Below are 25,142 nucleotides of genomic sequence, written 5' to 3' on the forward strand. Positions count from 1 at the left end.
ATCAATGGATCAACATCACATCCTGTTTTTGCTGAGACACTAAAAAGAAGCAAGTTATACCTGTAAAGCAAGAAATGGAGAAAAATGAGGAATGGAGAGCAACTAAATCTTCATGCTTCTCAAAGTGCTACAGCAACACGAATCCTGATCACAACTGCTTGTGATAGGTAAGTGATGTTACTGCCATACCCAAGTACTTGACTCTGAAGGGAATTGGGTGGACTTGAAGGATGTAGATGATTTTTCAGCTGACATTTCTTCATGTTGGCATCCATTTCATGTTGTTGGGCTGCAGGAGCACTGCCTGTATTGCAGACCTTGTCAGTCCCCCATCCTGTCTCAGTTTACTGGACAGAATAGAGCTGTAGTAAAGGAAGGAGGATAAGAAAAACAGGAGGAAATTAGTTTACTCAATGTATTCATATGCTGGAGAAATACATCCATCTAAAAAAGTAACTAAAAGAAGGTGAGGAACCATGTAATTTATGGTTGCCTTCCAGACCCTAGCAGCCAGTTTCACAAATAGCAGAAGCTTGGGAAGAGCCTTTTGCAGTGCACAGAGGCACAGGGTCCCTTACAGCCTGCTGGGACCTGGAAATACTTGTTGCCTTTGTACGCTCATTTTGGCCAACATCTGCCCTGCGTTCTTGTCCATCTTGGTCAGTAGTAACCATTACAACTGTTAGCCAAATGATGCCATCTCTTCATGCAGTTTATCTTTAGTTAAATTTCCTACTGACATGAAGGGAGCCCCATTGCTTTTTGAATGGCTACAATTAAATTTAATTAAAAAAGAGCAAGCCCAGCACATTGGCTGTGAGCTTTTATTGGCTAACATAAATCAGGAGTGGTCTCATATTTTCCTTCTGCAGTCAACAAGCAGTATTCAAGTATTGAGAACAGGTTTGTTGCCTGGAAAACTGGCATTCTCGCTGTTTGTAGAGCTGAGACTGTTCTCCAGAGACATGGATCATAGTGTTTTCCTGGGGAAATTGCTTAGTACTGATTCTCAGACAATAATATGGACATATATGTGCTTTAAAATGTATTGAAGTCCACATTAAAACAGAACCTAGGTGTTGCTAAAATTTGTGCTGTTTCTCTAAATTTGTTTGCTGCATGCGTACAAAGGAAAACTTAATTTTGGTATTTAAAGCAAGCATTTTATTCACAATATCCCCCAAATTACTCCTGCCTGGTAGAGACCGATTTAAACAAAGAGTCCAGTTAAAACAGGGCAGCCCGTGTACCCTGCACCACCATGCGGAAGATGAGCCAGGCTGCGCTGAAGTGTGGCGGTTTTATTGCGCGGAGCATCGCTCACCACGGGTGGTTACTGACCCGTCACCTCGGCTCAGCACTGGAAAAAACACGGTTCAGGTGAGGACGTTACTCACCCCCGGGGCTGGACCCGCGGGGCAGCCGGTGGCCGGAGCGGAGCAGCCGGTGGCAGGAGCGGGGCAGGGCAGCCGGTGGCAGGGGCGGGGCAGCCGGTGGCAGGGGCGGGGCAGCCGGTGGCAGGAGCGGGGCAGCCGGTGGCCGGAGCGGGGCAGCCGGTGGCAGGAGCGGGGCAGCCGGTGGCCGGAGCGGAGCAGCCGGTGGCCGGAGCGGAGCAGCCGGTGGCAGGAGCGGGGCAGCCGGTGGCCGGAGCGGGGCAGCCGGTGGCCGGAGCGGAGCAGCCGGTGGCAGGAGCGGGGCAGCCGGTGGCCGGAGCGGGGCAGCCGGTGGCAGGAGCGGAGCAGCCGGTGGCCGGAGCGGGGCAGCCGGTGGCAGGAGCGGGGCAGCCGGTGGCAGGAGCGGGGCAGCCGGTGGCAGGAGCGGGGCAGCCGGTGGCAGGAGCGGAGCAGCCGGTGGCAGGAGCGGGGCAGCCGGGCGCGGGCCGGGCTCGGGCAGCAGGAGAGGGCTCAGCCTCACCGCGCACACCGCGGACCGCACCCGGCTACCTCGCCACGGCAACACACGCGTGTTCGGGTCAGCCGGTGCGTGTGCTGACACACGGAGGCGGAAGGCTCTACCGCTTGAAAGGCGCCTTTTTTTTTTTTTTTTGGTGAGTCGCGTATATTGGCTTTTCTAGCAGTTTCAAGAAAGGCGGGAAACCCTTGGCAGCACGGGAGGGGCTGTCCTGGGGCTCCGGGAGGGCCCACGGTTGCGGGAGCGGCACCGGAGCGTGGACGGTGCGCACCGCGGGGCTCGCCCGGCCGCGCCGCCAGGGGGCGCCGCCGCGCCGCGGCCCCTTGCGGGGGGGGGCGGCGGGGGGGGCGCGGTTCGGGCCCCGCGGTTTGTGCCCCGCTCCGGGGGTCGAGGGGTGCGGGCAGCGCCGGCCCCTTCCGCGGGCGGCGGGTGACAGCGAGGAGCCGCAGCCGCGGGGTCCCGCCTCTCCCGGCCGGGCGCACCACGGGAACGTGGAAGGTTCGCACGCCCACGCGTGGAACACGCCGCAGCGTGCACCGGAGCCGTGGGGCTCTGAGCCGAGCGAGCACTCCGGGCAGTTCGTTGTAGAGGCGCGTCCCGTTTCGGGCGCTTAGAAGGTGGCTGGGAGGTGGGTGCTTTGCAGAAACACAAGGGTAACCCCACGGGAGGATGGAGGCGCAGCCCTGACCTGGCCTTGCAGAGGGCTCTGCTGGCTTCCACCAGCGTGTATTTTTAGGAGTGTGTGCCAGGAAGGCTTTCGGAAGCGCTCGCTGCAAAAGGCGCCCATATAAACTGCGGCTCCTCAGAATCTGTGAAAATGAAGACATAGCAGTCAGGCTTTTCTTAAGAGCCCAGCTTTATGTTTTTTTTCCAGCATCAATGAACAAATTTTCAAAATGGTGCTGAATTTTGTTTTTAACCTGGTCACTAGAGTCACAAATCAGTATTCTGGGGTGCTGAGACTAGCCAACAACCAGTCCTCAGTACCAAGGGACAGGAGAGGGTGGGATATTCTTGCACATCTGTCCCTGGGTGCCAAAATTTCGGCAGGTACTCGCTCACGCCTCTGCAGTGGGACAGAGCGGTGCCCAGGCAGGGTTCCCTGCCGCGCCACATGCGTGTGGCTGTGGGGTGACCCCATGCGCTCGCTTCCAGAGCAGGAAGCCAATGCAGGTGGGGTGAGCGGAGGCGGCAGTTTCGTCTTGCTGCTCCTGCTTGGGGAGCTGTGGGGCTGATGCTTACTCAAGCTTTGCAGACTTAAATGCATTTGCTCTTTGCTTCCTAAGTGCTCAGGACTTGGCATATTTGTGTTCCTGTGCTGAGGAAAGGGCTCCTGCTCAAATGCCTTCATTCCCTGTCACTATCTCATCTTTCATATTTTTTCCTTCTGGTTTAGTGTTGTGCCTGAAAAATTTCTCTCTATATATGCCTTCATAGCTTGACTTTTTATTTTTTTTCCTGAGGCTGGGAGGAGGAAGGAGGGCAAAGAAAAGGTAACACAGCTGTTGCTGCTCTAGAAGCTATTTGAAATGTATCATCGCTTTTTGATCTTTAGCAAAAGGAGAAAAAGACCCTGTGAAAAAAAAAATTCAATATTCTCAAATTGGAAATTTGTTTACTTTATAGCAGGGTTTATCCTTTTGAGCCTCTCTCCTAAGCTCTGCTCTGCTGTCCTGTACTTGCCACGTTGCCTCTGCGGGATGCTTTTGCCTTCCTCATTTGCAACTTTCTGTTCCCGTGCTGTGTGAAGTGAGGGACTTGGCGAGTGATTGATCAATACATATGTCTTCTTTCTCTTCCCATGAAGCCAGAGGTAATCTCCCTCTCTCACGCTGTCCTTGGGGACAAGCAGAGAGAAGTGGGGTGTCTGGTACCTGAGCTGCTGCAAGTCTTGCTGTGGTGATTGAGACGTCACCCTCTGCTGCCGGCTCCATCTCCCTGAGGGAGGTCAGCACTCCCTTGGCAGAACTGTTGCAACAAGATGTGTGTCCACATCTCAGCCTGGCATCGTACCTCAAGCCTTCATTGAAACCCAGGCTGGCAGCACCAGGCAGAGGCGGAGGAAGAGGCAGGTGTGGGCAGGGACGTTGCTGGCTGCTGCCCCGTGTGTGCTCACCTGAGAGCAGCATCCCGGGAGAGCAGCATCCCAGAGAGCAGCATCCCGGGAGAGCAGCATCCCGGGAGAGCAGCATCCCGGGAGAGCAGCATCCCAGGAGAGCACCATCCCAGGAGAGCAGCATCCCGGGAGAGCACCATCCCGGGAGAGCAGCATCCCAGGAGAGCAGCATCCCGGGAGAGCAGCATCCCGGGAGAGCAGCATCCCAGGAGAGCACCATCCCAGGAGAGCACCATCCCGGGAGAGCATCATCCTGGGAGAGCATCGCTGCAGCGCTGCATGGGGGGCTGCTGCCAGGCAGGTTTTCGGGGAATGAGCTTCAGCTTGAGGTAGCTGGATGCAGGTTTAAGAGAAACTTTGGTCCATCCTCAGGCATTGGGGTGAAAAGCCGAAGCATGCTGCGTGTGAGGTTAAAAATTTCTAAACGTTTGTTCGTCTTTTAATCTCATGTCTCTTTTGCTTGCAAAATCTTGGGTTTTAGAATACAAAATACAGATTTCTAATGTAAAAAAATTTGTGATTTACATGTAATAATTCTTTTTAAAAAAATAATGATTCAATTTTACTGCGTCTGCAAGTCACATGGAATAAGAAAGGCTTTTATTATAAAACGTCATAGCATCCCATACCTTGACTCTCAGCCAGCAGTAGATTGCCTTATCGCATATTCTATCATTACCTTAATCAAACAAAGTTTTGTCAGCTGCGAACCAGAGAGAGAAAAGTCTATAATTTGACCATAAAATTTGCTGAGCTGAAAAGTATTTTCTTAACTGTCATATAATGCATGGGTGGAGGAAATGGGTATTATTACTGTAGCTCGGTTACCAATCATGTCGTATGAAATGCTGTAGTCCTGGCTGCTACTTACAAATGAAGATAATCGGTGTTATTTACCCCTGCAGAACAGGAAAAGCATTGTTGGAAATCCTGAAAGATTACATGCCATTAATTTCTGGAATGAGCCATCTGAACACACTTGTATGTGCACTCTTTTGGGGAATAAGCAGGCACTATGTAAAAACACGATGCTGCCAAAGGGCATTTTACCTGAGGAACGATTGTAAATTAATCCAATTAAACTGGACTCGCGCTGTGAGAATCTGCAGTTCCCACGCAGCTTCCACCTCCTCCTGCCCAGAGTGATGCTAGCCCTTCAAACTGGACGGCTTTCTTTGGCCTATCAGTGTTCATTTTGATAGAAACGTTTATTAGGGGTTTTAGTTTGATACGAAAATAGTGGCTAGTGGCTTGACTGCGCTGCGGCTGATGTCTTGACATAAGGACGTCTTTTGTGGGACGCTCTGAAACTTTTAAGTTTTGCATCTGAACGTGCTAAAGTGGGGCACGGGGTCAAAGCTGACAATTTTCTCTTGAAACGAGGGGTGCGATGCCTTCTTTAAACCTGCCTCTTTGTCATACCTGCGTTTCGTGTCCGCCTCCTACACCCTGACAGCAACGGGGAAACAGCGCGAGAGGTTTCCGTTCCCCCCGCTGCTCCTGGAGAGCGGTTTCCCTGCTGACGGGCCAGCCTGTCACATCAGCCGCCCTCCCAGCGGCGGCCGACAGTGCTAATCTGCATTACGTGGGATTAAACAGGCACAGCAATTAACTTGCATAAGCGCTTTAGCAACTTTTGGCCTTTGAACTGCAGCGTGTCCTGTGCGTTGCGGTGCAGGGGCTCTGTCCGGTGGGGACAGCACGGGGGGAAGTTGAGGAGAAGAAAATGAAGCTGGAATTTTGTCCGCAAACAGTGAGAGGGAATGAGAAAGCACACACAGCCAAGCCAAAAGAAGCATTGTCATTTTTTGAGGAGTCAGGGTATGCTGAGTATCTCACAGGTGCGTCGAAAAGGTGCTATGGGCACTGGTATGCCCAGCTCTCGCTGAATCCAAACAACTACAGAAGAAATGGCTCCGTTTCCAGCCCTGTGTTACGTGTTTTTGCTGAGAAGTGAGGCTCTACCTAGGAATTTACTCCTGCAGTTTTGTTGTGTTTACTCATCAAAAGTAATACCTTAACTAATTCTTACTGCTATGCTTGGGAGATTCAGTTCACATTTCTCCCTAAGATGAACTAAAACATGGATTTGGCAATAATTTCTCCCAGCCGCTCTCCTCAGGTTCTGGATTCTGCTCAGTGGCCAAGCATCTGTAGCTTTTAAGGCATCCATCCTGAGAATCGCTACAGAAATAAGTCCAAAGCAACGTGTCTTTTTACTGGTGTATGGCAACTCTTAAATGTGTCTGTTGCAGCTAATTCAGGTCTGCTTTGAATCAGACAAACAGCAGGGAAGGCTGAGATGCATTTGTCTGTAGCATTTTCTCTTTCTTTGAAAGCACATGGTGCCGGGGGAAAGGTCTTGAAGTCAGCAGGAAAACTTGAGAAGATTTCACTCCCCCACTACACAGTGTGTTATCGTGGGTCTTACGTGCGAAGCTCGTTTCAGTTTTCCGCGAGGCAGAAGTGAGGAGTCACCAGCAGGTCGGCTGAAATGTGTAGGGCTGGAGGAAAAAGGGCTGATCCCACGTGCCGCAGAGCTCGTGTGGGGTTCCTGTTTGTTTGGCTTTCAGACTCGGAGTCCTCTTGCAAGCCTCACAGGAACGTGTTCTCAAGGCGTTTTTGCCTTTCAGGAAGTGTTGTCTTCAGAGACTGGACATTTGAGAGTAATGCACTTGAAGTTTTCTCATCGCCCAGATAGTCCCATACCACTCCAGATGTTTTAGGAATTGTTGAGAAAATGGGTACTGCTGATGTAAACAGAAACCATAGGTATAAGGGACTTCAGCACTATGCCACAAACCCTATGGGAATGAAGCACTTCAGAGAGTCCTGAATCAGCCTTGAAAACTCATAGTAACCTTGGGAGAAGTTACTCATGGATAAGCAGCTCAAGAGGATTCCACTTATAGGTATTGACAGTGCAACAGCTTCCCTCGTGTGTTTAAAACCAAACTCAAATGGAAATATAGGTAAAATAGGTCTTCTGCTGGCTTCTCAGTCCTTTTAACCAGGTAAAAGCAGGTCTGATCCTGTGGTCTGAATGTGGTCCAGAAGTCAGGATAGCGGGTCAGCAAACAGGGAGTGGATTCACAAAGGGATGACATTTCAGTAATAAACAAATCAGAGTTCATGAATTGATGGCCTTGGGATTCGGAACGGGCCTTTGTCCTCTGTGCCTCGGTTTACCTCTTTGGCCACAGGTTGTTAATGCTCCCCAGGTGTCTCCTGCTGCAAACTGCTGAGGTGCAGCTCCGTCCCAGCGCCCGCTGCCCGGGCTGGGGGCACGACTGTGGCACAGGCTGCTGCCCCTCTCCCCCCGCGGCACCCGGGACCCCCGCTTCTAACAACCCCTCCGTGCACGGACTGCTGCAAAAGGTAGAAGAGAATGAGGTATTTTAGTGGCCCGATCCCAGTGAACGCTGAATTTCCTTGTCTCTCAAAACCCATAGTGGAAAACCTGACCCTCACTGCAGGGTGCGTAGCTCTACCAAGAGTATCTTGAGAAGGAAACCGCTCATGGGTGTGGAAAGCGCTGATCCTTATCTCAGTCTGGACATGCTGTCAGTGGAGGTAAAACTAGTAAGTGATATTGTGACCAGCTTGGGCCTTCTTTTTTAAGCATTGAAGTTTACCTCCATGTAAGAGACAGTTCCTAGATTCCTCCTTTAGACAATAATTTCTGTTTTAAAAGTTGGTCTAAAACTCCATAATTGATCTTTTCCATAAGAGATGGGAAAATGAAATGAACGTGTTATTTATAGTGAACCATTAGTAAAACGCAAAGTACATAAGAAAATGATCCACATTTAAAAGAGCAAAACCAAAACTATGAATACAAAACCAGAAAATGACTTTAAAGTTCAATTAATTGTTTTATTAATTGGAATCCTAAACCCCATGTCTTGTTTCTCAAGAATCTCTTTACTGATTTTGTATGGTGATAGCCTGGCACTCTAAACCTTTGGGAAAAAGGTTATTGATCTGTGTACGTCTGGAAATCCCCAGTTTTAAAAATTGTTATTACACTATTTGTCTACCGTCCTTCATTGTGGCAGCTGGATATTAATGTTGACATGCTTAATATTTATCTGGCAATATTATCAATTTTGCTAATATTATATGTGATGTATATCGCTTGACTATATTGCTATGTTTGCTGTGTAGAATTTCACAGTGCAAGATAGTAAGAGCTGGAGAAAATAGAGAAGAGCATGAAATTGGCTCTTCCCATGTACAATTTCTAATCGCATGCCATTGCACTTTTTGCACAGTTGCATGGAAAAAGCCCCTGATTCAGCTTCCAATGAAGGTTTGTATTGCAGAGCCTTTGTGACCCCTTCTGATACAAATGCAACTTCTTTGCTTAAGGCAAAGCGGTATTTGCCAAAGCACATCATTTCAGCTGTGTGCTGAGATGTAAGATGTTCCTCAAAGGCGAGGCTGTTGGGTAGCATGCTCTCAGCTTCACTCGCAATTCCTGTTCAGGCTGACGCAGCTCCTGACCCCATCTACGCACGGGAGGGCTGCTCAGCCCTGTGGTGGGTGAGGAGCAGGCGGGCACAGCCCCCCAGCCTGGCCTATCTGTGGAGGCATCTCAATTGCCCTGGCCATTCTGGTGTCCCCCAGAGTCACCCTCTGCCCGCAGCCGGTGGGTGCAGAGACCGGCTGGCTTTGTTTAATCGGTGAGAAGGCAAACCCAGCTGCCATCGGGGATGCATCTGGACAGCTGTGTTTTTAATCGCTTGCATTAAAAAAAAAAAAAAAAAAAAAAAAAAGAAGAGAAGGAATTGGAGTGCAACGCAGAGCCGTCCCCCGTCGTGGTTCCTGGGCTCCGCCACGACCACCTGCCGGCTGCTCCGCTCCAGCCCTGGCTGCGCACGGGGATTTGATCCCTTCTGCATTTTCAGCCCTTGCCTCGATTGCCCGTGAAAACTGCACTCCTGGCCACTGTCCAGAGTTGTAACCCGGTTGCCAGAGCTTATTAAAAAAACACCAGCCGACCTTCTGAATCATTTAATCTTTGCTCTGATCACAAACTGTACAGAGGTAAATTTTTAATGTACCAGGACTGACGTTTGATGTAATGCCAGTGCTGATCTGGATTTTCATTCTTATTTGGGATAACTTTCAATTAATTTTCAACAGAAAAATAGCTTTTGGTTGTGTGTTCACTGGCAATACCTTTTAACTTATCAGCTATTGAAATAAGTGGTATTGTTAAAGCAGGCTGAGCTTAGGTAAAACATGATTTCTCTACAGCACAGTTAGCTAGATCTCCTATTTTAACAATTTACAAGCATTTGAAAAAAAAATAATTAGAACACAGTGTCCAGGTCCTGCTGAAGTTTGAAAAGGGCTTTGCAGCCACCCCTAAATTTTCGTTAGGGGCTTGCAGCAAAGGAGTTACCATGGATGGGAGTAAAAAATTAATGACTAAATAAGCAGTTCCACATCCATGTAAATCCATACATTTGTGTATGTAAGAAAATGATAGAACTTTCTGTAGGTAATTTCCATTCCTAACAGCTCTTAAAATTTTTGAATTTTGGCTTTTCTTTTCATGAGCTTTCTTAGTCCTCACAAACAGCACTCACTGGTATATAATGCAATTTGAGGGTTGCCATTGCTCTGCTGTATCCCAGATCAAATTGCATAATACTGAAGGGAAGGGTTTTATGCTTTAAATGTGAATTAGTTCCATCAGCGCTCTCAACATCAATCCTGGGCTTGTTCCACCTTCTTGGGTGAAGTGGATACCTGGATTCTCAAAAGCGTTTTGCTTAGCACAGCAATATTGATAAAATGAAGTGAAATAATTCAAAATGTATATAAACACAAAATTCACCTGGATTTCTGTTCTGGTCACATTCTTAAAAAAATTCCTGATTCATCATCAATTTCAAACAAATCTTGCCAACTAGAGAAATATGCACAAAGAATTAGAGAGGAGTCTGGGCAGGAGTTTTCTGGTTTTAAGTTTGAAGAGTGCAAATCTGGAACCTGACTTCACGGCCAAAGCGCACCTGTAGCCGAGTGCAGCGACCCAATGCCGTGTTTTCAGCTCCTTTCAGATCATTCCCCTCCAATAAAAGCAAATGAAGGAGAACTGAACAAATCAATTCAGTGAGGCTAAACCACAGCCTTAATGACAGGCAGTGTGAGGTAATGACAGTTGGAGGCTGTGACGGCAGGTCCCTGGCATCCCGCTGCTGAGCTGGTGCTCCTGCCTCTCCCGCAGGCAGGAAGCTCCTTTTCGTTTAGTTCCTAAACTGAATCATTTCAGAAATCTGTCTGAGCAGACGGACGTACCCGGAGTGAGCTGGGGGAGCCGCGGGGTTAGCCGGGGTGAGAAGCGGGCTGCAGCGGGCGAGCAGCGCCTGGCTCGCCGGGGGGATGCTCCGTGGAGCCGCAGCCTCACGCGGGCTGGTGAAGCTGCAAGGAAGCTGAGGAGCGATATCATGGATGTCAACAAGACATGAGCGTGAGCCCTGGATCTGCACCTGCCTGAGCTCCCCAGGTATTTGGATATAGGGTGAAATCTTCACCCAGCCGGTGTTAATGGAAATGCTCTGACTTGCGGGGGAAGGGGGCTCTCCTACGCTGCTTTGATTCAGTGGTGGAAAAAGGAGGGCCTGGCTGTGCGCTTCGGAGCTGCCCGTCCCCAGCCGGCGGTGCCAGCAGTACAAATACCTGCTGCGGTCCCCGGCCCGGTGCTCGCTGTTCACCACAGCAAGAGACTTGCCAAGGTGGGCCCGGCAAAAATGAAGATGTTGAGATTTGGTTGTTAGCAAATACAATATGTCTTTTTGTTTTGGTATGTAAATATTTTTATTTAATGGTAAATAATACTGTATTGGCGACCCAGTGATGGATTAAAAGACCCCCATAGAATAGCTTAATAGAAAAAACCACAGATGTGTTAAGAGCATTTTGGAGTTTTTTTCTTTGTGTTTCTAAGACCTTGTCTGCCACGGGCTTTCAGCCTCTGCTTGGATTGTAGCAATGTGCCTGGTGCAAACCACTGGTGTAGATATGCTGCCGCTAAATACACGATGGCTGGAGCAGCAAATACCCACTGAAAATGAAGGGTATGGACAGCGAGGAGGGAAATGAGTATGTGAGGGACAGCCTGTGAAGTCTGAAGAGTCCAATGATAGTTTTTGTTGGAGTGTTTGTTTATTTTTGCTCATGGGATGAGCTGGAGAGAATGCAAGTAGCTGCCACCAGAAAGCCAGGTGGTACCAGGGATGGCACAAGAAGTGGTGCGGAGCCACTACCCTCCTGTGGGCACAGATGTCCGTGACTAGCACACAGTTGTGTTTGCAATGAGGCTGCGGTGCCTCCATGGCTGGTCTCCAGAAATGCAAACAGATGCATAGGGCACGTCACCCTCCCAGGTATTTGCTCACATACCTATGGCCAGGCTGTGAATTCCTCAATCCAGCAGGAGCCAACACCCACCCAAGCCAAGAGGAGGCTGGCTCCGGCAGCAGGGACGTCATTTTGCTTTTTAAGTTACCAAGTGTTGCATCTAATTGAACCTCGTTCAGTAATTCCTCGTTTAGATGTGACTTAAAATAACTGGCTTTGGGGAGCAGCTCCACTGATGCCAGTGAGAAGTGTTCTCCCACCAACACCAGCTGCAGGTCCCAGAATTATCGCTGAGGATGACACCAAAGGGCCACTGTCCCGTCTTTTCTGTCACCCATTGAAGCAGCGAATGAAACCCAACAGCAAGAGCTGCTCTGAGCCACCAGGAGCTGAAGAACCGGACTTGGTTTGTAACTCCCTGTCTCAGCACCAGTGGTCAACCACCAGTCAGCCGAGCTAAGGGGCAGGGAATGCAGCCGCTGAGACGTGGTCATTAAACCTGTCAGGAAGAGGGGTATTACCACAATTGGTGCTGACGAGATGGGATACAGGCACATGAGCTTCCCCTTTTTTTTAAGATATATCCAGCTTTCTGTCGATAACCACTTGTTTGTCAGTTCAGAATATCCAAAACTAGTTCTTACTGTTGTGTTTTGAAAGTTTGAAATTTTAGCTCATGATGAAAAAAATAAAAGCATGTAGGGAGACGTGTCACTAAAAGCAGGTGATGAATCCTGGCACTATTGCACTTCGGATGGTGCAAACACATCTCCACGCACTGAAGAGCCAGTAATCTGTGTGTATCCTTGTTACTCACCATCATGTGTCTAACCATGTTTTTAGTTACTTGGCAGCAGAAGTATGCATGTTGTTTTTCAAGTATGGGAAGGTCTTTTCCTTGTGGCTGGTGTCTCCTGTGCTGATTTGCCAGCCTCTAAACTTTGATCCTAGTCTGTTGCAACTGCTGTAAGATCAAGGGCCTTGTTGCATGTACCACAACAAGTGATGAAGATGAAGAAAAAAGGCAAAGGTGATGGAGAGCAGGGGTTAGGGCAGCTGAGTCAGAGCATGCGAGTTGTGTCCTGGGAACAGCCTGCTCCAGATAAAGTTGTTCATGAGGACTACAGTTCTTGCAGGAAGGGAAAAATCAGAATTTTCAGAGACCCCAAAGTTTAGTTCAAAAGGAGGATTACCTGTGTGTTGGCCTCTTCTTCCTTGGCACCAGTTTTGTTGTGCTCTTTTAAAAGAGCTGTTGTTGAAATAGAACACCTTCTTGAAATGCCAGTGGCCCCTCTCCTGCCTGTGCTTCCAGCTGCGCACAGCTGGGCTGCTCCACAGCAGGCACTCCAAACGTGATTTCTTTGGGACTTGTGTTAGCCAGTTCCCATGATATCATAGCATATATGTATTTCTTAAATCAAGGACTGGGTTCTGTAGGCAATAAGTGTCTCTCAAAAGCCACATTGTAAGCCTAATTTAAAAAAAAATGTCTTTACTTGCACCACAGAAAATCTAAAAAAAAGTTAGTAGCAAATCTAAGATTGCATCCTTTGCGTTTGGAATTTGGAGCTGGTCAAGATTTCAGGCTTTGTTTATACAAGCACTGATGTCTTGTTTGCTGGGTTTTTTTTAGATGAAGGCTAGTTTTTCTTTTGTACTTCAGTCTGGTAACTGTAATGTAGGAAAACCAGAGGTTCCCCCAAGGCTGACGGTGAGGGCTCGACGCGCTCTGGAGCAGGGCTTTCCAGCAAGCTGGGAGATCATTTGGTGCCTTAGAATTAAGAGCATGGCTATTTAGTATTCCTCCAGGCAGAAGATACTACTAAGTGTAATATCAAACTATTAAATAAGGGTGATGGGGTGTAATCTGTTCCAAATGGCATGATTCTTTGTATATTTGCAGAACAGTACTAATTAACTTCTAAAATCAAGCTGCAAGCTGGATTTTTTTCTTGCTTACATAACTGTTCTTTTCATGGCGTAATGAGTATGATGTTGATTGATTGTTGCCTGCAGTGCTGTGTACTGAGGAGGAGATGAATGAAGTAATAAAAAAGTATAAAGGGCTTCATGAAGTAGTGTTGCCAACTATTTAGGATAGAAATTAAGATGGATCAGTTAAGCATCTTTTTTTCCAGGAGTTTTGTTCGTTGGTATAGTCAGAGGAAACTTAATACTGCTACAAAATCTGTTACCCTTGCACAGGAAAAATAAGGACATAATGAGAGTTTAAAGATTTTTAAAATAACTTTCTTAATAAATATTAGTTCTCAATGGTTTGTATCATGCTTTGCCTCGGCAGGAACAAAGCAAATGACACTTAATGACAGTTCTTCTGGCTGATCATATCCTCAAGGCATCCAGGCTTCGCACATTGATTAGATATTCCACAATTTGAGTAACTACATTCATTATTCACTGTTACATTTACATCACTGTTAATTACAGTATCACCAGAGTAGTCTGGATGTCCATTACAGACTTAAAGTCTTGAAAAAAACAGTGCTCTAATTTATTCTAAGAATACTGTACACTGAACTAGCCCTGCAGTTCGCAGGCATTTCTAACACATCAGCACACTACGAAACGAATTGCTCTTATTACTTTAACATAAGAGATGAAATAGAACTTTAAGTGTATAATGACTTAATATTTATCAAGTCCAAGATTTTGCACCTATGCATATTTTCAAGAAATTAACAAGGCTTTATTTAGGCCTCCAGAAAACATCCTTCAGTTGTACCTGTTTACATAAGAAGCAATTATTGCTGATACCTTGCTACAAGCAAAAATAATACTGTTGTCTGTGTTAACATCCTATTCTGGAAGAAAAGGGAGCTGACTCAGTCCACGCAGCCGAGCTCTCGGATGTGTCTCCCAGGAGCAAACAGGTTATGTGAGAACATGACCTCGGTGAGCTGTGCTAATGACCATGATTTAAAATTCCAGGCTTTTGTCTCAACTAGAGAAATAAGAGAGACAAAATGCCTTTAAAAACAGCCTAAATAACACTAAACAAAGTGCAGATACAATTTAAACATTTTACAGTGAGTAACTAGGTGATCACTAGCTAAACTGTGTCCAGTTTTTCCCAATGTGGCACAAGTGTGAAAGCTTAATGTATTAAAACCGCACATTTTTTTGCTTATCAGAGGTCTCTGTGGACCTGCGTGCTGTGGTGGTGGCTGACAGCTGCACAGGAACGCGATGGTTCTGGGCTGCACCCCGTACCCAGCATATCGGCTCAGTAACTTAACTGGCCAGCAAAGCCCAGCCCCAGATGTATTTTGTGAGCGATTTGTAGTTTGAGAGGATAAATTCATGTTTGTTGTCTTCTTGCGAAGGCAATGGATATTTGGACTGGAGTTAGAACTTCTCAGCATCAGGTGTCTCCAGTAAGGTCCAGCATGTGGTATTCCAGAGGAAATAACTGCTCATGTTTAAGCTTAAGACTTCTTTGAATTATAGTGTTCCCCTACGGATGTAATACAGTTTTGGTCTCCTAAGGGAAAGATTTAGCGGAACAATCCTTTAAAAATATTCACTGCACATACAAAGTATTTTCTGTTTCTAATCTTTATACACATTTACATATATTCTACTTTGATTTATTAGAAATGCTCATGTCTTAGAAACATCAGAGGAGTGAAGAGGTACAGAATGCAGTGTTGGAAGAACACGCATATGATCCATTAGCTAATGAAGCAAACATTTTGGAGCGATACAGCTCGTGGTACGCAGATGTCTTCTTTGTGTGGCTGCTAAGCAAGCGTGGTTGTAGTCTTCCTCCCCCATGAACTGCCTTCCTTAATCTTAATCCTTCTAATCCTTAGACCTTTCCCGTGCCAGGTGAGGATGAATGCCCCATGTGCTCCCAGATATCACTGGCCTATTTTCCCTAAACCCAGACCACCCTGTTGCTGAACTCAGTGTTGTATCACTTTAATCATCAAATAGATCATGCTGTCTTCAGTTATTTATGCCTTCGTAGATTTACTTCAGAATAATGCCAAGATGTAGGAGGATTATAAAATCATACTTTCATTATTGCACCTTCAGCTATGAATTCTTGAATGAGACCTTTCTCTTACATCCTCCTGCCTTTATTTTCTGCATATTTTTATTTTCTGGCTGTTTTCTGATTTTACTTGCTACTGTGAGTTCTCAGTTCTATCAGCTTTCTAATGCTTTCTATATGCTTTCTAATACGCTTTTCTAGTATAGAATGGAATGTTAGTGTAAGTAAGTATATTAGTATTTGATTTAGAATTCATTTTTGGTTTTGAACCAGTGATCCCTTTCTCTAGTATTGAAGTGGTATAGCCTTAAAATGTATTGACTTTTGCAATTATTATTATTGAATTTTGCAATTAACTTTATTTAGCATATAATTTCTGTATTAAGCACGTAAAACCTAGATACTAGAGAAGTTCTATTTCACTGTCTGCTGTTTCTGATACCAGATTTTTGATATCTGAGCAATTGCTATGCAGCAAAGGAGTACGTCCATCAGTCAAAACTTAAATAAACCTCCTCTTATTGTTACTGAGGAGTAACTTGAAGAGCGAAGGTTCCCTGAAGCAGTAGGTTTTATGGAGTGTCTGATGCAATCAGTAAGGAACGCTGTGAATGTATAATTGAGCAGATCTGACACTCTTCTCGGCATTGCCCAGAAGAACCCAAGGACATACAAGTTCCTGAATAATCCCTGTTTTTACACACGTACAAATGTAATAAATGAGACTTTATGAAAATAGTTAATTTTTTTTAAGTTTCACCGTTTTATTGAAGCGCTGCTGTACTTCACTACAAAGGAAATCCAAGTGTGTTCTAATTTTTGCGGGCTAAATTTCACGGGTATTAAAATGGCTGATTTGTTATGCCAAAATGAAATCAGATGCAGGTGTTAGCATTCAAAGAACCCCGGATTCAAAATCAATTTCATGTATGGATGCGTAATGCAGTTTGAATAATCAGACTCTGAGTGTATTGATCGAGAGCGCCTTGGTGTCTGTGAGTCACAAACCACTTGATATTTACACACCAGGCCTGGGATTTATTGCAACAGCTTTCTTTTTCAAAATGTATACCATAGTTTTGTTTCTTACACATCAAAAGATAGCACAAATTCCTATTTGTATACAGAATTCACCTTCGTTTTTCTAGGAGTAACTTCTTTACAGTTAGATGTTCATCATCTGATGAACCTGCAGTGTATGCATTCATTGCTTGAATTATTTCACAGCTTTCTTCATAGTTTAGGTAGGACTCTAAATCCTTCACTCCTACCTTTATAATTCTGTATTAATTTCCAGCATAACCATGTGCAGTATAAATTAATTCAGTACCGTTGCAATTAGTCACGCCTTTGTGTCTGAAATTTGGTCCGCTCTGAAGCATCGTTTTTACTTATCTCCACCGAATATCTCCGAGAAAGAAAATTAATTCATTCACCCTCTTTCTGCTTCTCAGTTTGGACCTTTTCCTGCTGCTCAGGATTCTCAGACGTAAATGTTGGAAGTAATGGTATACAAATATGATGGGTAGGAGTGACTTATTTCATGACATTGTTAAACAGCCTTAGACCTTCTCAAGACAAAAAAACCCACATTGCAAATGCGTTGGAGAAGTTCTCCCATGAACGTGGTTTGCACAGGAGACAGGGAGGTGAGGGGCCTTGTTTCCCAAACTGCCTAATACTCAGTAGTTTTCCTCGGTTTTCTCAAATAACCCCAAACATCCGACTTGCAAAAAAGCCCAGATTTAAGCTTCTGTTTTGGAAACCCTTGGCCAAGTTTGTCTCCTGGCTGGAGTCTTAAACTGTAAAATGGTTTTGTTTTATGAAAACATCACACAGTAGTTGACTAAACAAAATCCATTAAATAAAAGCAAACTGTCAGAAGCCTTTGCAGCCTTCACCTGCTGTAGCAGGAAAGTGCTCTTGGACGGTTTAGCCACCCACCGTCTCCTTACAGGGTTTATAACTCCTGGCTCTGTCTGTTACACTAATTCTTTACCGTGTTTATTTATTCGGAATTGCAGAAGAAAGCAAGTCAGTCCCGGGAAGTGGCTTTTCTCCTTCTTCCTTCTCACATATCAGGTGGACACAGGGTAACCCAGGCAAATCTGGTGAGTCTTACCGTGGTGGTCTAAAAAGCAAAGCGTGTGTGTGGCCGGTGCTGGTTTAGTGCAGACGCAATCTGAAATCCGAGCTGTGCCCGGGTGGCCCAGGCTGGCAGGGTGTGGGGCTGCAGCCTGCCCGAAGCAGCCCCGGAGCCCGGGGCAGAGCCGGCACCGCAGCGAGGTGCCGGGGAGCCCGGCCGGGGCGCCGCTGCTGGACAAGCAGTGCAGAGGGCTCAGACGTGGACTTGGACCTGGGTTTGGATATTTTCATGGTCTATTTGATGATTAAATTGTATTGTGAGACACCAGTCGCCCAGGACATCACTGCCATTGGACCCATAGGGATCGCCTTTTTCCTGCAGGCTCGAGTCACTGTTCATTGTTTGATGCTTTTGATTCCTCTTGGCTGCCGTTGACGCTGTCAGCTCCACTGTAACGTTTCGTTGGCCTAGAAGATGACAGGCGGCTTGTGAGCAAGAAAGTTCAAGAGCAGAAATAAATTCTATTTTTAATCCTACCTCTGATTTTCCATGTGCACCACAGTTTCTCAGCGCGGTGGTTACAGGGTGCAGCAGTGTTGCAGAGCGTGTCTTGCAGCTTGTTTTACAGATCCTAGCCTACTTACATGCTTTCCCCTAGTTGGAAAATTCAGTTTGGGGGGGGCTATCATACCATTAATACCTGAATGGCACTCTGATTTACTGCAGTAGGTTGGCAATATATATGTGGTATGAGAAAATACAAGAGAGGAATTTAAAGAAGTACTCAAGCATTAACAAAGCTGAACTGTGTCAAGTGGTGATAAATTTTACACTATACCCTTGATCGTCTGATTATTAACGCCATCAATCTCTCTCTGTGAAAAGTGGCTCTGGGCATGCCCATATTACCAAATGTTCTACTAAATAATTAATCATTTGGGGCATGTTGCTAGAGTTTGCTGCTTTCCAATTTAATCTTAGCAACTTATTTATTCCTTTATTTGGAAACAAAAAGCTTCACAGATAAAAATGAGTCAAATGTACTGATACATACGTGGAGACTATTTAGCATTGCACCTGCATGCTGCTTGTTCTAGAAATGTTTTTCCGTCTTTTAAAACAACGCCCCAAAATTAACAGTTCTGGGAATGATCACGTGGGGAACAGAAGCTGTTCCTGCTGCCAGCACCTGCATCCCAGCTGGCTCTCCCTGCCCTCCCAGCATTAGCTCAGCCCTCTCCATGTTTTAATAGGGCATTCAAAGTGCCACACTACCGGGATATCTTTAGAAAAAGAACATTACAATGTCAGTTTGATTGTTTAATTAAAAATGTCAAGGGGTATGAATACCTGTGTTTCACTGGTTATTGTTTGTATCTAAAGCAAAGCAAGTTTTAAGCACACTCTTTAAAAATATTGTCTTCCTTTTAGTTAAAATTCATTTAATTTAGCATAATACTGTATTAATTTGTAGTGTTCAATTATTTAATGAGTCATGGAGAAAGTTTGCTAATTATAGTTATTTATTTTTCAGGAGTTCAAAGGCTACAATGAGTTATATTCTATCCAGACCACAAGCTTTGTCCTACCCAAGCCCTTCTTTAGTTCTCTGTTATTTCACGTAAGAAGTCGATGTGGCTTTAGTTTAGCCATATGCACCTTCTTGAAGCACTTAATTTTGTTGGTGTCCTCCAGGGATTTTTAGCTAAAAGCTCACATCTGTTGTATCTGTGACACTGTTGGTTTTTTCCCCTCCAGCTTCTTCCCCAGCATCAGTAGTCAGCAGCCTGCTCATCAAAGATTAATGCCAACCTTCCACACGCATTTACCCATTCATACGCTCTCCTCTTTCAGTGTGCCTCATAGTTTTGTTTTTATTAATTCCCACTGGATATTAGTTAGAACTGGCCAAATATAACATTGGCTTTCTGTTCTCTTTCCCGATGAGTCAGTTGATTGTACTTCCAAATCAGTATTTTCATAAGATCACTTGCAATCTTCCCTGCTATTTACTACTTGCTATTCATTCTCTGTTGCTGATCAAAACATATGGCAGTGGTTTTTTTCTCCCTTGCCTGGGTGCCTGAAACTTTTTAAAATGGAAAGTGAGAATAATGAACTTTTCCTTCTGGAAATTAAAAGAAAATAAACAAGCATTTGTGAATACATGAATGTGATTAGTAGGAGCCATGAATGTTTTCACAGATACCCCTTCCCTGGCTGAATGCTCTAGGGTGATACAAGAACTTCTTTCCTGCCTTTGATTGTGCTGTCATGCCTTTTTATTTAACATATAAAGCAGCTACTATTTTGACTTGTCATTTCCTATCATTGTGCATAGCTTGTATAGGAAAGGTCATTGTCTTCCACAGTCACTAATGTATGTGTCTTGTGCTGTTTAAATTTCCAAATATAAACATAGGTTATCAAACATTTGCTGGGTGACTGCTGTAGACTATTGTCTGCTATAAATCCCCAGATTCTTTGTTTTCCCTACAGGATACTCAGCATAGACTCAGACAAGAAAAGTGTTACAGTGTAAATGACACATTACACCAATTTCTTCCAAAGCCTTGCTCTGAAAAAAAATACATTTAAGCAAAAAGGTGTGGTAAAATCCCCAATATCATAAAAAGCTTTGACTCTGTTATATGTAAACATCAGAAATCTATAAAGAAGATCAAGAAAATACTGAATACATGTAGGAACTTGTTCAAATCAATATGCTGTCATATGTGCATATATGTACATATTTTTAAACCTTAGGTGCCTCTAAATTTGAAGTTGCTTAATCAGTTTGGGCTGTAGGTGATGTTTCACCTCTGAGGTGTTTAAAAGACATACAGACAAGGTTCTTAGGGACATGGTTTAGTGCCAGAGTTAGGTCATGGTTGGACTCGATGATCTTGAGGGTCTCTTTCAAGCAACATGGTTCTATGATTCTATGACGCGGAGCTGAATCAGGAGCCACAGGGCTTGCCTGGGACCAGGCTCTCAGCCTGCAGTGCTGTCACCAGCACCGACAGCACCAAGCGGCACAGGGGGAAGTTTAAAGAAATGTCATTGTAAACTGATGGATTGGACACAGTTTAGTCTTTTTTATCGTAACTCCTTAGAAACTGGCTTAAACACTAATGAATCACTATTACTATTTAGTTTCAAATGCTTTTGTTAGTTGAATGGCTTACTCCTGTCTAAATTATCTTCAGACATGGAATGCACCGGACAGCTCTTTGGGATGTAGCAAATGCTCTGTGACGAATGTCGGACGTGTGGTCCTGCGCACAGAAGATCCTGTTGGGGCTGGACAGTTGGTATCTGCAGGGCAATCAAAGCATTTCAGCCACTTTGGTGTCTGTAACCAGCTTGCCAGCGCCTCAGTTACGGGCACGGCATCCAAGTTTGGGTAATGTCGCTGGTATCCCACTCCAGACAAAGCCAGAAAGAGCTGGGGGACATCAACACCAAAGGCCTTACAAAAAACATCTCGCTGGGGGGAGTATGTCATCACGAACTCCTCATTTACCCTGAAGATGGTTAGGGATACCACCAATAGCTGTGTCTGTTTGGAATAAATATAGCTAGTTACACAGTCAGCTTTTGGATTTCAAATAACTCAAAAGTTCACGCAAACTTAAAACATGCATGTTGATGCAGCCTGTAATAAGGGCTGAAATACAAAGTTTACAACAAATCCGTATTTAGAGTTAAATTTTCTGTAGAATCTCCTGCTCATAAAACTTGTTAGTATTCAGACCTAGCAGATTGATAAGGGTCACATTTAATTTCAAGTTGTGGAGGCTTTTGCCAAGGTATTTTACTGTGCAGTTGCTGATGAAGACCTGGGAGCAAACAAGAACAGGGAGTCCAACATGAGATCTGATGCTGGGCAGACGAGCTCTGTGCTGTCCAGTGCTTTATCTCCCAATTTCCTTTGTGTAAAATAGCCTCTGTAGTTTTATCCTGAACCTTCCTCGCCTTGAATGAAATGTGAAAGATTGCGTGACACAACCCTAGGACTCCTGTCTTTGTGCCAATATTCACATTGTATTTATTGAATCTGCACTGTCTGTACAGATGTAAGTGAATCCTTTGGCTGAAAGCCTTCTGATTTCTCTCCTCTTGCAGAAATGCCTACATTTTCCACCTTTGAAAAATGAGTTTCTTCTCCTTCCAAGTCTGCTTATACTTTTTCACTTTTTCCACTGAGTGTGAAACTGTTTTAAATACAGCCTCTCCATACTTCTATCCGTATTTCAGTTAGCATCACTTTTGCTTGGGTAGCTCCTGACCTTTATAGCTCAGACAACTCCTGTGGATAATGTTTCCCCACTTTTCAGAACCATCAGTGGCTGTCTCTTCTGTTCCAGTTCTAAACACTTGGAAGCATTTTTTTTTTCCAGTAACTGAGGCGACTGACTTTGTCTTCGGATTAAAAGTACCTACTCCGTCAGTTTCCTCTTAGTAAGAGTCAGTGCATTCCGTGCCACTGAAGGGCTCTGCAGGTGGCCATAGACACAACCAGTGCTGCTGCTTCTGAGATGTGGTGAGGAGTGAGGAGTGAGGGCTGGTTGTGGGACATCTGCCAGTGGTCAGCTGTACAGATTACAAATGGTACAAACTCACTGCCCGATGATCTGTAGGTGAGGTTGTGCTCAGAATGCTGCCCTCAGCATTGCAGTCATCCCCTTCCTTGCGAGAGGAGCACGTGACCTGCAGAACGGAGGAAACCACAGCTCACCCTCTGGCAATGGTGGCTGCCACCGCTGCAGAGACAACCACACAACCCTCGGCAATTGTATCTTCTGGGCTTTGAAACCTTCTTCCCATATGTTGTTTTTATTTTACTTAACTTTGGCAGGTGCTCCTTTATTTTGTCGTTCAATATTACATTATGTTGGCTAAATTGAAACCTTTAATTCTGAAGGAACATTTGCAGGATCTGGATGAGTCATGGAATCATGGGATCATAGAACAGTTTGGGTTGGAAGGGGCTTTCAAAGGTCATCCAGTCCCACCCCTGCCATGGGCAGGACATCTTCACCCAGCTCAGGTTGCTCAGAGCCCCAACCAGCCTGGCCTGGGATGTCCCCAGGGATGGGGCATCCGCCACCCTCATTGTAAAAAAATTCTTGCTCACGTCTAGCCTGAATGTCCCCATTTTTAGTTTAAAATCGTTACCATCAATATTGATAAAAAAGGGCCTCAGTAACTGTTGGACAGGAGCCTCCCCTCGGGCAGTACCAACCCAACCTTGCTCCACGCGATGCAGCTTTGGTGGCAGTCAACGACAAACGAGCCGTCTTTGCTCAGTTCTGTCAGCAGAGCTTCACATCACCAACCTCTGCAGCAACCGCCACTAGTGACACCTTCACTTCAAACCTCGACCTCAGTAAAATCCCAACAGCAACCTCAAACTCTTCAAGTTCTTGCAGTGTTTTAAAAGGAAGACCCAAGCAGCTTGGCAGGCGGAGGGCGGCTGTCCCGGCACGCAGGGGCTGGCTCCCTGGCTGCTGTCCTCACCATGGCACATGTCCCCACCATGGCACATGTCCTCACCATGGCACACGTCCCCACCATGGCACATGTCCCCACCATGGCACATGTCATATCCCCACCATGGCACATGTCCCCACCATGGCACATGTCCCCACCATGGCACATGTCATGTCCCCACCACGGCACATGTCCTCACCATGGCACATGTCATGTCCCCACCATGGCACATGACCCCACCATGGCACATGTCATGTCCCCACTATGGCACATGTCATGTCCTCACCATGGCACACGTCCCCACCATGGCACATGTCCCCACCATGGCACATGTCATGTCCTCACCATGGCACATGTCCCCACCATGGCACATGACCCCACCATGGCACATGTCATGTCCTCACCATGGCACATGTCCTCACCACGGCACATGTCCCCACCATGGCACATGTCATGTCCTCACCATGGCACATGTCCCCACCATGGCACATGTCATGTCCTCACCATGGCACATGTCATGTCCTCACCATGGCACATGTCATGTCCCCACCATGGCACATGTCCTCACCATGGCACAAGTCATGTCCCCACCATGGCACATGTCCTCACCATGGCACAAGTCATGTCCCCACCATGGCACATGTCATGTCCCCACCATGGCCCGTGTCCCCAGAGCCCCTGCTGCTCCCCACCACCCGTGACACATTTATGCAGCTACTCCCGTCACTGTGGGAGCTCCTGTCCAAGTAATGAAAGTAACGAAGAGCTACAGGTAATTAACAGACGTTTTAACAGAGAAGAAAAACGCAGGTAAGGGGAGGCCGGCCACGGCGGCCCGGCTGCGCAGGCGCAGTGCGGCCGCAGCGCTGGTGCGGCGGCGGCTGACGCGGCGGGCACGGGGGGCGGGGACGGGCCGGCCCCTGGCCCCGCCCACCGCCGCGGTGACCGGCAGTAACCCCGGTCCGGCTCAGCGCCCCCCCCCCGCCGCTCCTCGGGAGCCCGGCCCCGCGCGCCACCCCGCTCGGGCCAACCAGGAGGCGCCGTGCCGCATACGCAATGAGGGCGCGCGGCGGCGGGCTGCCGAGCGGCCGCTGAGCCCAGCCGGGGGCGCGGCGCGGCCGGGGGCGCGCAGTCGGGACGCGCAGCGGGAGCGGCCGCGCCGGGCGGGTAGAGCCGGCCCGCAAGGTGCGGGCGCCGGCTGCGGGCGTCCTCTGGGCCGGGGCCCGGTGAGTGCGCGGCGGCGGGGCGCGGGGGTGGCTGCGTGGCTCTACGGCACCGGGGGCGCGCCCGGCCCCGTTGTGGTGCGGGGTCGCCGGGGTTCCCGGGGCCGCAGCCCGGGGCGGGACGGCCTCCAACCGCCTCCGCGGGGCCGGGCGCGGCGGCGGTGCGGAGCGCGGTGGTGCTGAAGCGGCCTGGCGGGCTGGGGAGCGGGGGCTCAGCCAGAGCCGCGCTCGGCCCGGCTTGCGGCGCGGGGAGCGCCCTGCGCCTCGCCGGGTCCCGCTGCGGCGGCCGGTCGGTCTGAGCCGCCGGTCGGTGGTGCCGCCCGCGCTGCGCGCCGGGGCGCACGGGAGCGGCTTGCCGGCTCGTTGGTGAAGCAGTAGGCGCCGTTTGCTTCTGCTTTTCTTTGTGTTTCGGCTCTTACGTACGAGGATGTGGAGAAGGCACGGCGTGAGTCACCGGCCGGGCCGGGGGTGCCCGCCGGCAGGTACCGCCGGGACACACAGACAGACAGACACACACAGACACACGCCGTGTCCCGGCCCCTCTGGTGGGATATCTCACATTTTGGGCGTTGGTACCGAGAGTGCGTTTGCGCGTTGTCTTCGGTCTCGACGTGCAGCTTATGGTCTGCAAACGCGTGTAATGTGAAACCGGCGCGGTCGGGGGAGGCACGGTACAGAATTTCCAATCGTATTCTAGTATTTTCATTCTGGTTTCCAGGGGTTTGATGTTGGATTTAGTGCTGAGGTGCGTTCCGCTCATGGGCTTGCTCGGGAAGGACAGCCAAGGAGCATTCGAAGCGTATGGGAGAAGAGCAAGCGTTAAAAGATTATTTCAGATAGTTCTGTGAACAGCACGAGGTTCATTTTGTGGGACCCATACGGAATCTTTGGGAAATAAGCAAACAGTAACCTTCAGGA

At 47.3% G+C, this 25,142-nt stretch overlaps 1 protein-coding gene across 2 annotated transcripts in view; it reads left to right on the plus strand.

Moving 5' to 3' along the window:
• The first annotated feature begins 24,099 nt into the window (after positions 1 to 24,099).
• ACSL3 (acyl-CoA synthetase long chain family member 3) overlaps positions 24,100 to 25,142 on the plus strand; it is a 50,913-nt gene continuing 49,870 nt past the window's right edge. For both annotated transcript variants that reach the window (XM_065640401.1, XM_065640402.1), the window contains exon 1: positions 24,100 to 24,227. The gene's annotated coding sequence lies outside the window, so the exon portion shown is untranslated. The remainder of the gene's footprint in view (positions 24,228 to 25,142) is intronic.

Source organism: Caloenas nicobarica, chromosome 8 (assembly GCF_036013445.1).
Source record: "Caloenas nicobarica isolate bCalNic1 chromosome 8, bCalNic1.hap1, whole genome shotgun sequence".
NCBI lineage: Eukaryota > Metazoa > Chordata > Aves > Columbiformes > Columbidae > Caloenas > Caloenas nicobarica.